Source organism: Mustela erminea, chromosome 6, assembly GCF_009829155.1.
Source record: "Mustela erminea isolate mMusErm1 chromosome 6, mMusErm1.Pri, whole genome shotgun sequence".
Classification (NCBI taxonomy): domain Eukaryota; kingdom Metazoa; phylum Chordata; class Mammalia; order Carnivora; family Mustelidae; genus Mustela; species Mustela erminea.
In genome coordinates, this window is record NC_045619.1 from 78,115,189 (window position 1) to 78,131,261 (window position 16,073).

Sequence of the window (16,073 nt, forward strand, 5' to 3'; positions counted from 1 at the left end):
AATAAAGCTGCTGCTCTCAAACCAGAATGAAAAGATAAGAGTCGTTTGTTCAAAAAAAAAAAAAAAACAAAATCCTTAGTAGCCTTCCCCTTGCTCCTTTTTTTCCTTAAATATATGTGAAAATCTGTAATTATTTCTTTGAAAAACATTTTTCAACAGCTGTAAATGATAATGAGCCAATCACTGTATGCTCCTTTTTTCCTCCAGCAGCTGCAGAACTCCCCATTCAAAGCAATTAATTGATATTTGTAAAGTGCTTTGAAATTGAGAAGTGAAGCCTCATAAGTGCTAAATATTGTTCTTATTGCTGCTGCATTAAGAATTAGGAAAACCAGCCCCTCTCCAGACAAGCCTCAAAAGAACAGCAGTAATTCCAAGTGTCTACAACAATCATCCGAAACTCCATGGCACCCAAAAAAAGATTCAGATTAGCAGACCTTTTTAAGAAACATCAGAGAGTAATTACTAAAGATAACTTCAGTGGAAATTATATTTCAAGTGTTGAGCAGAGTAAAGCTTGAGCTGTCTGCTACATTTATCATTTTCACACATTTTATACCAATGTGCCAGCTTGCACCACACTTCTTCCTAAAACACACTTCCCAGGCAATATACATTTGAGAAGATAGTGCTTGTTTGTACAATATGTCCAAATTAAGACTTTCACAGATCATCGGGCCAACTTCAAGAAGGCTTGTCATTGTATTACCGTTCGGGAGTGGAAAATCACTCTACTAAGCCAAAAGATCTCCAGATTCTCTCAAATAGTTCTTATTTTCTGGCAACATAAAGATTCTGGAGATGTTCTAGCGTTAAATATTGTTGTGGTTTCCAGCAGACTTCACTGTTTTCATTCAATATTTCAATTTTTTAAAAATATCTTTACTGATACAGACACCTCTGTTATCTACATCATCACCAGTGTTGGTCAGAAGAAGGGCTGGTCCATTGACAGTATATGTTTCAGAGCACAAAGTAAAAGAGAATCTTTATAGAGATATCTCATAGAAATAGCTGCAATTGAAATATTAGTTCTTGGGGTAATAACTCTAGAGATAGAGTCATAACCCTGCTGGCATCATTTGCTGTTAAAAAGAGCTATGTGTAGCAAATTCTGTCCCAATCACTGACCAAGCACATGGACAGGTTTTCTCTCCCCTGATCCTGAAAAGCAGCAGATTGTTTAAAAGTCCTATGCTGCTAAGCAATTAATTATTGACCCTCCCACACCATGTCTTTACTGAGAAAGGAAGAACATTACAGATGGCCAGCACCATGCAGCTCACAACACATTATTTTGAAACCAAAGATAGATATTTATGAGTCAAACAATGACATTAGTGGGCATGTATACATAACATCTCTTCAGGGGAGAAAAAAATCACAGAATACGACATGATAGCCATAGATGAGGCAATCTGTTAAATTTGATGCCATTAAAATAAAAATTGTGATCCATGCAGTTTGTTTTTAAAAACTGTGCCCAAGTTTGGCACTCTTAATTATAAGAAAAATATATATTTTTTCAAAATAGATGGCATCAATAAAGATTTTGAACACTAGGAAATTTAAGACTTAGAAAAAGTCAGTTTTCCTATTTTCAATGTAATTACCCAAACAAAACTATGAAGTTTTACAAAATTAAAGCAAGAAACAGTGGGCTCCATTTTCCTGTCGTCCCGGCTGTCCCAACTTTGGCAAACACTGCCAAACTTAATCTCTCTCTAATAGTGCAAGAGTTGCCAAAAAAGCCAATAAATGACCCTTTGGAACTATGCACGGGGTTAAAGTGAAAAAAGAAGGGAAATAATAGTATTGGAGCTCCTCCCATTCCAAATTACTCAAAAATCCTAAAGTAGCTCCCCGGAGCAAGAGCTCTATTTTTTTTTTTAAAGATTTTCTTTATTTATTTGACACACAGAGAGATCACAAGTAAGCAGAGCAGCAGGCAGAGAGAGGGGAAAACAGGCTCCCTGCTGAGCAGAGAGACCAACTCCAGGCTAGATCCCAGGACCCTGAGATCATGACCAGAGTCGAAGGCAGAGGCTCAACCCACTGAGCCACCCAGGGGCCCCAGAGGATATTTATGTCCTTTCTCCTAACATACTTTATACTAGTGTCTCTCCTACAGAGAAGTGCCTTTATTTAAAACGCTGAACCCAAACAATGTGGACAGCACCTTCATCTTGGAGCCATAGGACGGAAAAGAGAATTACCTAACCAACTTTTCCTCCAGCTGAAGCTAGGTTTTAGTTTAAGATGATGGAGCTTATGTTCTAGTTCAAAATCACATAATCATGTAACAAAAAACAAAAACAAAACAAAACAAAACAAAAAAAGGGGGGGGGGGATTTGACAGAGAGAATAGGAAACTAATTTTGTTACAAAATTAATTTTGGGCCAGGCATTTTACAGTGATAATCTGATTTGATCTTCACATACTATGAGAAAGGTATCAATGCCCACATTTCAAAAGGGAGAAGTCTGAGGTTCTCAGATTAAGAATTGTGCTTGAGAGAACACAGAGAGGACACTGAGCTGTGAACTGAGGACCGTGTAACTCCAAAATGCCCGTGCTCCCACCCCATGAAGCCAAACAATTGCCCTTCCCTCTGCACACCAAACAATTTTTAAATTCACTGTCCACAGCAAATCACCTGCAAACATTTTTTTAAGATTTTATTTATTTATTTGATAGACAGAGGTCACAAGTAGACAGATAGGGAGGTGGGGGGTGGGGGGAGCAGGCTCCCTGTTGAGCAGAGAGCCCGATGCAGGGCTTGATCCTAGGACCTTGCAACCATGACCTGAGCCGAAGACAGAGGCTTAACCCACTGAGCCACCCAGGCACCCCAAATCACCTGCAAAATTAGCAGTATCAGTGTATTCTTGTGGTTAAGGGCCTGTGCTTTCCCATCATGATTTCCTTAAGAAAGAACTACTACTGAGTTTACTTTTAACCAAGAAAGAAACTGCAAGTCACTCATCCCAGAAACATTTTCCCAAAGAGAAGCAAGTGGATGCAGCTTCTAGAACAGTTTTCACCCATTCCTGGATGAGCATACCTTTCAAGACTAAGGACATTTGTTCTGCACTAATAATAAGATTAGATTATACCTATTTCGTATGAGCAATAAAAAGCTAATCCCTCATAAAGCGGTCTAATAAGTTCTTTTTTGGGCCATGAATCAAATAATCTGCTGACCAAGAAATCTCACAAACGCCCAGTGAGTACCTCTCCTTACCTCATAATTTACTTCCTGTCTCTGTTCATTTCCCACAGATGAACTCAAATCACACATGAAGCATGTTGAGCCTGTGCTCGTAAATTTCAGTTGACCTGTAATTTGTGATGCCAAGAAGTCAATACGAAAGAACTAGATTCTTCCTTCATAAGATCAAAAACTTTGCAGGTTCATTAAAAACAAACAAATGAACAAACCCTGTTCTAGAAACGTGCCAGCACGTTCAGTCATACCTTGTTTGCTTTGTTGCATCCACAGTGAAGAGGCATGAGAAAAATTTACGGAACAATATACACTGCCTCAAAATCCCTTTAAAACAGAGCTAAATAAAAACAAAGATAAAATAATCCTCTTAAATCCTCTGGAAATTGTGAAGGGTTTGATTCTGGATTGTGACTCTCAGCCCAGAATCTCTTTAACCACATAAATAATAACAACTTTCAATGCTCTTCCACTATCAGGCAATGCTGTTTTTAGGGCAGAAGTGGTTGACCCTGACAGGGCTGCTTTTACACAAAGAGTTAAAGAGTTTTCCACACACAACTTTAGAGCGTGCCACCGTGAAAAATTGATATGTGCCCCTGCCCACCCCCAAATTTGTATGTTGAAGTCCTAATCTCTAACACCTCTGAACGTGAATTTATTTGGAAATAGGGTCTTTACAGAGGTCATCGAGTTAAAAATCAGTTCACTAAGAAGGAGAACTCCAATTTGGCTGGTGTCCTTATAAGAAAGGGATATTTGAACAAACATAGGTATATCCATATATTTGGCTATACGTAGATACAGACACCAACAGAAGGAAGACAGTGTGAAGACCCACGGGGAGAAGAATGGCCAGGTAACTGGAGAGATGCATCTGCAAGTCAAGAAATGCAAAGGATTGCTGGCAAACCCCAGAAGCTGGAAGAGTCAAGGGAGGATTCTCCCCTAGAACTGCTGGAGAGGACACAGCCCTGCTGACACCTGAATTTTGAACTTGTGGCCTCCAAAACTGTGAGATATGAAGTTCTTCTGTTTTGTTTTGTTTTTAGATTTTACTTATTTATTTGACAGAATGAGAGAGAGAGAACGCGCAAGCACAGGGGCAGAGGGAGAGGGAGAAGCAGACTCCCCTGTTGAGCGGGGAACCCGATGTGGGACTCCATCCTAGGACCCTGGGATCATGACTTGAGCTGAAGGCAGATGCTTAACTGACTGAGCCACCTAGGCACCCCTGTTTTGTTGTTTTGTTTTGTTTTTAAGTTTTGTTGGTTTTTATTATTATTATTATTATTATTATTATTATTTAGTTTCCCAGAGGGAGAGCATGAGCAGGTAGGGCAGAAGGAGAGGAAAAGACAGAATCTCAAGCAAACTCCACACTGAGCACAGAACCCAATGCTGGGCTCAATCCCATGACCCTGAGATCATGACCTCAGCTGAAATCAAGAGTCAGACATTTAACCAACTATGCCACCAGGTGCCCCTGAAGTTCTCCTGTTTAAAGCCATGGAGTCTCTGGTTCAGACAGACCTAGGAAACAAATACAGTCACCATCATGCTTCCACTCCCTCAGTGTATATTTTGTTACAGAAAAGAAAACATATTCCAGGGGTGGAAAAGTAATTTCAACCCACATGCCTATGCTGATGACCTGTTAGGGACTCCTGGAGTGCTGTGCTGCACAGGGTTCTCAGGGAAGGCCCAGGATTGACACACAAAGTACACCGCAACGACCTACGTTGGGCAGTGAAGACACATATTGAGAGGAAGCCACGCATGCGCCATGACGACATTGGATCTTTCCCAGTCAGTCATCAATCCTTTAGCGTATTTTCTCAGAGTCTTTCCAACAGGTTAGTTGACAATAAAATCCGGAGGAGAGGTTTCAAAAGTAGGTTTAGAGAAACAGATATTGTCCATAAGAAAGCAGTCCCGAGAGGGACCTGGGTAGCCTGGGACTGCATGAAGACCCCGCAACCCCAGAGATCTAGAAAGGTTCAGAAGAAAGGAGGAAAGATCGCCTCTTCTACCAACACCACAGTTTTGTCCAGAGAGCCTGGATGCTTACTGGTATCAGCCTATATGTTTGTCATTAATAGACCCAAAAGCATTAGATTCCTATCAAGTTGAGTGCAATGGCTTATTATGATAAAATAGAAGGAAGTATTTTTGTCACCCTGTAGTTCCATATTAATTATTGCATATCACAGTAATTTAAAAATTGGGGCACTGGTGCAAGAAAATAGAAGACCCACATTTATAAGGAAAGATTATATAATAAGGTTATATTTCAAATCAGAGGAAGTGGATAGATATTCAATAAAGAGTAATTTCCTAATTACCCGGAAAGAATTAAGCCAGACCCTTACCTTCACACAATAGAGAACAAAAAATGCAATGAATTAAGAGTTTAAATCAAATTTATAAAAACACAGGTAAAATTATCTGACAATAATTTTATAATCTAGTTTGGGAAGGTCTTTCCAAGCAAGACCCAGGGACCTAAAATAAACATCTGATAGATTCAACCAAGTACCAAAATTAAATATTTCTAGAATTTAAAAAATACTACAAAAAGGGTTAAAGATAAATAGCAACCTGGGGTAAACAGTAAACATATGTGTAAATCTAAGTGAACACAGATAATTGCAAAAATAATTATTGTAAAAGAATAATAGTACTGCCTTCTAGAGTTCAAGATATATGAAGCTTTACCACATGACAACAGTAGCAGGCAAGGACATTAAAACTGTTCTCATAATTTTTTCTCATGCTCAAAAAATTAGGTACAGACGGGCAACTTATTCAAAGACCGAACCTGAGGGACACCCAAATGGCTCAGTCAGCTGAGTGTCTGACTCGTGATTTCGGCTCAGGTCGTGATCTCGGCTCAGGTCGTGGTCTCAGGATTGGGCTCCACACACAATGGGGAGTCTGCTTAAAATCCTTCCTCTCCCGCTGTCCCCTCAACCCCCCACTCTCTCATTCTCTCTCCCTCTCTATCTCTAAAACACATAAATAAATCTTTAAAAAAACAAAACTGAATTTTAGAGATGAAAACCACAACATCTCAAAGGAACATGCACTAAAGGAGACCAGTAGCAACTTAGATGAGGGAGGATAAAACCCTAATTAACTTAAATAGACCCTAACAGAAACATTCCCAAATGAAACACAGACAGGAAAAAGAATTCCAAAAAGAAAGAAAGAGAAGAGTATCCATGTGCTGGCTAAGCAGCCTAATAAATAGGTAACTGGGGTCCCAGGATTAAATAAAAGAGAGGAAGTTCTGGGAAAGAGAATAGTTGAAGAAATAGTGGTCCAATGTTTTCTAAATTGGACAAAAATTATACACTTGCAGATCCAGGAAGTTCAAGGAAACACAAGCACATGAAACGTGAAGAAAACTGTGCCAAAGCACATTATAATCAAATTGCTTAAAACCCGTGATGGAGAACATCTTAAAAGCAGCCAGATTTCAAAAGACCTGTTCCAAACAGAGGACAAGGAAAAGGATGACTGTGGATTCCACATTTCAAACAGTGCAAAGAAGAAAAAAGCAGAGCAATGTCTTGAAAGTCCTAAAAGAAAAGAATTTGCCTAGAATTCTATACCCAGTGAAAACAGCTTATAAAAATTAAGGCAAAATAGGCTTTTACAGACATAAAATCGCTGAATAATGTATCATGAGCAGCATCCCATTACAAGGAATGCTAAAGGATATGCTTGAGGCAGAGCAGATGATGCCAGACAGGACAACTAACGGTCAAATGTTTTCTATGCAAAGAAGAGCACTAAAAAGATGTCCCTATGAGTATTATATGGCACTTTACAATTTATGTATCTTTAAAAGATAATTGGTGACTCCAGCTAGGTATGGGGTTTCTTTTTGCTGTGAGTATAATGTTCTGAGATGAGACAGTGGTGAGCATTTAACATCCATATTAATATACTAAAAACCACTGTATTATATACCTTAAAAGGTATGTGGGGCGCCTGGGTGGCTCAGTGGGTTAAGCCTCTGCCTTCGGCTCAGGTCATGATCCCAGGGTCCTGGGATGGAGCCCCACATAGGGCTCTCTGATCAGCAGGAAGCCTGCTTCCTCCTTCTCTCTCTGCCTGCCTCTCTGCCTACTTGTGATCTCTGTTTGTTAAATACATAAATAAAATCTTTAAAAAAAAAAAGTATGTGAATTATATGGTATGTGAATATGGATTATACGGTATGTGAATTATATCTCGATATAAACAAATCAATATTTGTAACAATTGATTAAATGAAAATAATAACAATATATAGTAAGATTAGGTACATATGTAAAAGAAAAATACATGACAATAATAGATGTTAATTCTCCCCTAAATTGATCTATAGATTCAATGCATTCTGGCACAAAATCCCAGCAGGATATTTTTATAGAAACTGACAAGCAGATTCTAAAATACATAGGAAATGCAAAGGACCTAGAAGAGCCAAAACAAAACTTTGAAAAGGCAGAGAAACATTAGAGGACTATATACACTCACCAGAACACAAAGATTTTAAATATTGACAATACCCACCATTGACAAAGATCTAGAAAAACAGAAACTCTGGTGGTGTTGGGAGTGTACATCACACACCCTCCCACCCCATGCTTCCCAGTTATCCACACACAGGAACACACGCACGTGTGCACCAGGAGGCATGCTCAAGTATGTTCAAAGCAGCACTAGTCATAATAACACAAAACTGGAAACAACTCAAATGTTCATCAGCAGGAGAATAGATGAGCCATGGTAGATTCATACAATGGATTTCTAAGCAACAAAGATAATTGACACGAATAAATCTTGAATATAATGTTAACTGAAAGAGATCATACGTACATTATGCCTAATATTTAAATACAGGCAAAACTAGTCCATGGGGATTATAGATGCCTATGTAGATGGAAAAGCATAAAGAAAGCAGGAAAATGATTACCACACGCACGCAAAAAAAGGGAAATTGTTTATCTTTAATGGGAAATGAATGGGAAGGAATGGGCACCCAAGGGAACTTCTAAGGTCCCGGCAATGCTCAATTTCTTGATTTAGGTGATAGTTTCATGGCATTATTTTATAACAATTCATTACATTTCTACATTTTGTTTTAAGCATATTTTCATAGGTGAGGCATATTTCTAAACAGAAATGCTTGGCGGGGGGAATCCCTTTGTTTTCATTGTAGTCGAATTTGGGTTGTGGTTATGGGTTGAATCTGCTCTGTCTATTCCATAGTCTATAACATTTTACTCCATATAATTCCACACCATGTGAGCTTTTTAAAAAATAATCCTGTATTAGTCTGTGATTTAAAACAATATGTATAAAACATAGGGAAATGAAAGATTCTGCAATTTCTGGAAGTGGGTAAAATGATAGAGAATGGAAGTTTAATCAATAAGGAAAAATAGCTCCTATTCTCAGCCAGCTTAAAACCTTTGGAAGAACGGTAGTAAAGAACAAACAATTCTTATAGGCCTCTTTCTTTACTCAATCAAAAGCACTTAAGCTCGTTCCAGGAGTGTAATGTAAATATGAGTAATGGAATTGATTTTTTATCAAACATACAAGAATAAATCAGAAGAGTTCTATTCCCTTCATGATATTCATCTCAGGAAGTTAGACACTTTTTCCAATGAAGTTTTTATTAATGCAAACATTTTGGCATGCTTCTTGGAGAATTGTTTGCAGGGCCCAAGGCATTCTTTTAATAACCTCAAGGATGGTAAATTCACCCTTTGAGAATGAACTGAGAAAGTTATTTGGATCTATGCCTGATAAACAACATAAGTAAACTCACTCATTCAGAGTGTATTGATTTGATACAAAACTTGAAGTATGGTTGTAAAGGAACGGCACTCGTTTTAAAGGAAATTCCCAAAGAAAAGTTCCTTTCAAAAAAATAGTTTCAGTAATGACAGCCTTATGGAAATAAGAGTTTTGCATCTGAAGTAACCACTTTGGGGACAAGTACATCTTCCATTCACTAGTCAACAAATGTTTATTGAAGTGCTGTGTATCAGGCATTGTTCCAGACCCTTTGGGGATACAGCTGGGAACACAATTGTCAAACACACACACACACACACACACACACACACACACACACACACCCTGCCCTCATGTAGCTTATCTGAATATATGCTTATTAACAATTCACCGCATAATTTAACGTTACACTTTTACTTTCTGAATCTGTGTATTTGATGACAATAACGAACATCTCTGTATCGTCTTTACAGTTTTTGTGGTATCATAGGTCCTCGGATGGCAGATCAGGATTTAAATCGCGTTGGCCAGCACAATGCTATATGCACGCACATATTAAATATCCAAAGTACTTTCTCAGCGGAAAACGAAGACTTGCTTATATTTAACTTCAGAGTTTTTAGTAACGAGATATAGTTGGTACTCAAAAACTTTTTGGTTTGACGATATTACCTTTTAAAACCTCACTAATGCATTCATAACAATAAGGATGTGGTCAGTTCAACTGGAACTTTATATATATATATATGAACTTTATATATTACCTTTTAAAACCTCACTAACGCATTCATAACAAAAAAGATGTGGTCAGAGTAAGAAAGGAGTGATCAAGTCCCCTCCTGGCGTCGTAATCATGCGAAGAGGATTTTCCAAGATGACCAGGGACGAAAGCCTCGCACTAGTCTCCTAACGCATAACTCGGCTCTGCACGCTCCTAATAGGGCACCTGGAAACAGGACTGCAGCCGCTGGGGATTCGCCGCTACCCGCTCCGGCTCCGAAAAAGAAGTCAGCATACTATCCCAACTCTAGGAATTAAGGTGTCAGAATTCCTGGGGGCCTCCGCCCCACAGCCGCTGCCACCAGCACTTCATCACTCCCAATCCTTCCTCATCAAGAACCTTTTGCTGCATTTTTTTTAAGTGAACGGGGAAAGCTCTGCGGAACGTGCCAACACCGTCGCCCCAACCCCTCGCCAAAGAGGCGTGGAGTTTTATCAACCCAGTGAGCGCGGCATTTTATCGAAATCTGCGGTGAGGAGGAAAGCAACAAGAACGCGGCGTGCCGCAGGTGCTGGGGCGGGGGTGCTCGGCAGCCCCAGGACCCCCAGCCCACTCCCGCCGGGAGCAGCAGGGCGGCGGGGGCGCGCCGCTGCCGGAGTCCCGCGCCGCCCAGCCGCCTCCTCCGCGCTGGCGCCGCGCCCGGCAGCGCACTCTGCTCGCGCCGGGGCGTTCTGCCGCGGGTTTCCGGAGCCTAAGTGCTTTTTAATTAGCCTTCATCACTTCCCCAATTTGACTACAACCAATGCGGACCCCTTGCTGACAGCTGGCTGACCTGACGTCCCCCACGCCTCACCTTTGCCCAGAACAGGCCCCCCTGGCCCGGCTCCTAGTATTTAAAATGCTCCTGAACATCCAGCGACTCATTGAGCTCTGTTTACGTTTGTCCCTCTACCTTGCTCGGGATCTTCCTGCTTTTGAAGGACAAGTGCTTGCAGGCGGAACTCTATTGTTACTCGTGGAGCTTGACTTTATTTCTTGCCAAGGCTCCTGAATATTTTCAACACGGTATGATGGGGAGAGAAGCGGAGGGATGCCCCCATATGCCTATAAAGCAAAAATACAATATACAGAAAAAAGCTGGGAATGGATTTTTAAATTCACGTGCAGAGGTTTTGGAAGGGGATGCCTCTTTTCACATCTTTTATTGTTCAATTATTTTGTTTAAATTGTATTTGTAATTACAGATGCCATAATCTGTAATTCATTTGCTAAAAACTAAAAATGTTTTGTTTTTGGTTTTTTTCCCTGGGGGAAGAAAATCAAAGTAGGCGCAGCTTAGATGGGGACCTGTCAGGATCCAAAGGGCTTTCCCTTCCTAAGCTGCTTTTCCCTGGCCTCCAGGAGTCAGCTGAGCACCTCCCTACCTTGCTGCCTTCCACCGCCAACCCCCCTCCTTGGGGCCATCCACCCACTCTCTAACAACCAACAGAACCCCAGAATTGCACAAAGTAAGGGCTGGAGTCAGGACGCCTCTATTAGAAGAGTTTTTGCTGAGCCTTATGAGTAGAAAAGACACACACACACACACACACACACACACACACACACACACACACCCCTAGTCCCTTAAAAGCAGGAGCCTGTGTTTGTGATAGGAACCATTTTTCTTGGTATTTCTCTCACCAGTTCCTGGGACGGTAGATGCTCTATAATGCTTGAGTACTGAGTGACTTGATTAACTAATGAGAAAAGAATCAGTGAATGATGAAAAGGTAGAATTTATGCAACTTACTCCATTTAACCAATATTTATTAAGCACCTACTATGTATGTGTCAGTGTTGGAGGAACAGTCCACACCATTAAGGAGCTTGCAATCCACTGGGGAACACAGACAAGTTGTGCTGGCTTAAGTGGCCTGGATGCTAACGGAACACTGAAGGCGGGGTCTGGACTGGGGCAGGGAGGTGCAAACAGAGGAAAGGGAGACAGCAAACCGTGATACGAGAGCATTAAAGGCAGGGTGGTGATAAAGGATCAAGAAGTAAGGAAAGGGGCACCTGGGTGGCTCAGTGGGTTAAGCCTCTGCCTTCGGATGGGGTCGTGGTCTCAGGGTCCTGCGGTGTCAGGCTCCTGGGATTGAGTCCCCCATGGGCTCTCTGCTCAGCGGGGAGCCTATCCCCCTCCCCTCCACCTCTCTGCCTACTTGTGATCACTGTCTGTCAAATAAATAAATAAAATCTTAAAAAAAAAAAAAGAAGTAAGGAAAGAGTTCTACCTTCAGTTATGCTGTGGAAAGTCACAAAGCAGAGAGGAATAAGCCCTTTGCAGGAGAGAGGAGGGCAACTGCTTTCATGTCTGGGAGGAAGACAAGCAAAGGCACTACTTTGTAACTGCACTATATTCCATCCATAAGTTTCTTAAAGCTGAGCAAATGTTTTGTTTTTTTAATGATTAGTGAACAAAAGCCTCTTTTTCTCTCTCTTCTATTGTTGTAAGGAAAAAAATTACCTGGTTATTAATTAATTTTTGCCCTATGTTGGAATTACATCACATATTGGAAACCATATCTTTCTCTTAAAGGTTGAGAAGTAGACCAAATAATCATTATTTTAGTGCTTTTTTTTTTTTTTTTTTTTTTTTTTTGGTAAGGATTACCAACTCATCTTCTGAGCAGATTTTATTTTATTTTTTTTAAGATTTTACTTATTTATTTGACAGACAGAGAGGCAGGCAGAGAGAGACAGGAGGAAGCAGGCTCCCAGCTGAGCAGAGAGCCCAATGCGGGGCTCCATCCCAGGGTCCTGGGATCATGACCCGAGCTGAAGGCAGAGGCTTTAACCCACTGAGCCACCCAGGTACCCCCTCTTCTGAGCAGATTTGGACAAAGTTATCCTAACTAAATGCGAACAAGACCCCAACCTCTCTGGGTTTTAGGTTTCTCATCTCTAAAATGAGCTGTTGTACCACATGGCCTTGGTCCCTATTGGAATGTCAGAGCACAATAGTGTGCCAATGTTAAAGAAAGCATAGGATGAATTCCAGAAACTGGTTACTTTAAAAGAAAGGAAACATCTTTTTCAATGTGAAAACAATTTAGGATTTTGAATGCCACCAGAACAAATGCTTTAAGATTAAAGGAAAAGTCACAGTTTCATTACCACTAATGCAGCAGCAAGAAAAAAGGGTATCTATGGAAGTCATTATTGTATTTGGAAATAAAACTGATACAAAGTTCTTAGAACATGTGGCCTTGTTGTCCTAACTGGTACTGAAAGATAAAATTCTTTTTAGTAGAAAGAAATGCAAATATGGCAATCTTTGATTCATCCATTGACAATTTGATTCAACAAAATAACTAAGTACACAGTCAGGCTTTCGGTTGGGATAAGGGTAGGTGAAGACAGATCTGCCAGGGGCAGGGAATATGGACAGGGAAGAAAGAATATAAAGCTAGTTAAATAAATAAATAAATAACAGCCTCAAAAATATACAATACAGGGGTATTTTTAGAAACCACTAGCAGGAAAACTGGTAAAAATAATAATAAGATTGCCTCTTGTATGAAATTACATAATCTTAAAGCTCTAGATAAAATGAATTAGAGGGAATCAATCACATCCTTGGCTGTTGGGAGAGTAAAATAGCACAATGATTGTGGAATGCAATTTGGCAACAGGGCTCAACTGCCCTACACATTTTCATATACCTCTGAACCAGAAATTCTACATTTAGGAATTTAGACTAAAGAAATAAATATATACTATTCTTACATGTGGTGTTTTATAGATACATAGTATATAACAATGTAAAATAGATATTAATTTAACACATATATTATATAGTGTTGTTTGTATATATAGAGTATTTAACATAATGTTGTTTAAAATAGTAAAACTTTAGAGATAACCAAATGTCCAACCTAAGGACTTGATTAAGGGTATATGCAAATCGTCAAAATAATTATTTTAATCTACATTATTAACATGTAAAGACCTCACATACTAATTACAATAAGGATTTCTTTACTGGAAAAAGCAAGTTTAAAACTGTTAATGTAAACTAATTGAATTTAGAGCCTGTGCATTTCACTGCATTTAATTTTACCTTAAATAAGTAAGGACAACAATGGTAAAAGATATTGAACTCCCGTTTGTGATACGCATGTTAAAATGTTTATGCTTAAGTTACTAATATTTGCAACTTTAAAGTGTTTCAAAAATAAGATGCATTGATGAAAGGGCAGAAAGAAGGACAGATATAAAGATACATATTAGAGCAAATAGAACCAAAGATTAAACATGAGGAAGCAACAATATGGTAGTACACTACTTTGGTTATATGCTTTTTTTATCCATCTTTTCTCACAAGTCCATAAAAATTGAAGTTTTGCGAGTGGGGTAAAAAGAGAGTTGAGGCGCCTGGCTGGCTCAGTCGCTAGAGCATGCAAACTCTTCATCTCAGGGTCCTGAGTTCAAGCCCCACGTTGGGCACAGGGCTTACTTTTAAAAAGGGGGGAAGAAGAGAGAGACTGAGTTCTAGACCACATGTCAGGTGTGCTTAATTCTGGGAGTATTTACCTCTTTTTACTTTTCTTTGTTTGGTATATGTGGCTCTCATAATTAGCAAAATGAAAATTGTGGCAGAGACTGCCAGTTACCTTCTATATCTAGCCACCTCTTCCTCCTTGATGAAAGAACCCCAGTATCTGAAGTGGCCTTATTACTGGCCAGCCAGCAGAGGCCTCTAGCAGCCTCTCATTCACTTCGAAGTGTGTAGCCTTGTGACTAAGTTCTGACGAAGTCATAAGAGGACACCTTGTGTAATACTTGGAGGGAGCACAATTTCCTTTTCCTCCCTTCCTTCCTTCCTTCTTTCTTTTTCTTTCTTTCCTTCTTTCTTTCTGTTTAAGGTTTCATTTATTTATTTGCCAGAAGGAGAGTGAGCACAAACAGGGGGCAGCAGGCAGAGAGAGAAGCAAGCTCCCCATGAAGCAGGGAGCCCCAATGCAGGACTCATTCCCAGGACCCTGAGATCATGACCTGAGCAGACGGCAGATGCTTAACCCACTGAGTCACCCAGGCGTCCCAAAGCACACTTTTCTAAGAATGGAAAACCATGCACGCAGAGCGGAAGAGAAAGAGGCGGGGTCTCTGACACAGTGGAGTCCCAGTCCTGCACCACCCACTTCTGAGATCCTGTTACAGGCATCTGGGTTTGAGCCATTAGTTTTCAGATCTTTGTTGTTCACAGATGAATGTATTCCCAGCTTCATTCCCAGAATGAAAAAGATCCATTTTGGAAAAGTGGGTTTTTTTAAGCATAAATATTCTCAAGAATCTGAATTTCTTAACATTTAGGTCAAAGATCTGGGGGAAAAAAAAGAAAAAGGAAAGAAAAGATAATAGGAAAAAAGTAGTATTTGAAAGCAAGATTAACTTTAAAGAAAGCAGTATAAAATTTGAATGTAAGCCGGGTCTCAACTCAAGGTATCTGGCCAGGACAAATGAGAGGCTGTGTGCAGCCGCCATCAGTTACCGAGAAGCTGTCCCACCTGGGTTTATCCACACTGCGCTTGAAATCTGCGGAGTGGGGAGGGAAAAGAGCATCGATTAGTGAAGCTGATGAGGTAGGGAAGCCCCAGACTGGTGGAGGCGTCTCAGCCACTGAGGTGAGGCTGGGGGCTTACTGCATGAGGGGCCTGCGTGCCTGGGGAAAGGACCCGGGAGCTTTAATGGAGACAGAAATACCAGAAGGAAGGGAGAACAAAAGACAAACACTAAAGCATCTTTACGATTTTGCCCAGGGCTCTCTTTTCCACTACATCCTACCACAATGTTTGTGACAAGTAATATCAAATTACTTAGGATCTCATGGTACAATAAAGGACAAGCATGAAAAAACAGAAAACAGTACTGAATACGGAGAGAAAAGGATACGTTGTAAAGGAACTCTACAGAAAGAAAGGGGTTTCATCAGTTAATAGGATTTTCAGCATCAACAATAGAAAATCTTGTAATCTGATTTAGAGAAGGAAATCTTAAAAGTACCATTTGAGGGACAGGCTAAATGATTTATTTAATCCTCACACTTACTCTATCAAATGGCAGCAGAAGAATCTTGAAGTCTGTACACACACACACACACACACACACACCCCATTTCCATAAGGATTCATGGCCCCGGTGTGCTTTCCTGTATGAGGTAGATGGCAGGCTGGGAAGCAAACCCAGGCATCAAACAGACCCAGTTTTGCTACTCCATCCCCACAGCTACCATTGGTACGGGCATCTCCCAAGAATGGAGGCTAGAGAATGAAAGCAGGGAT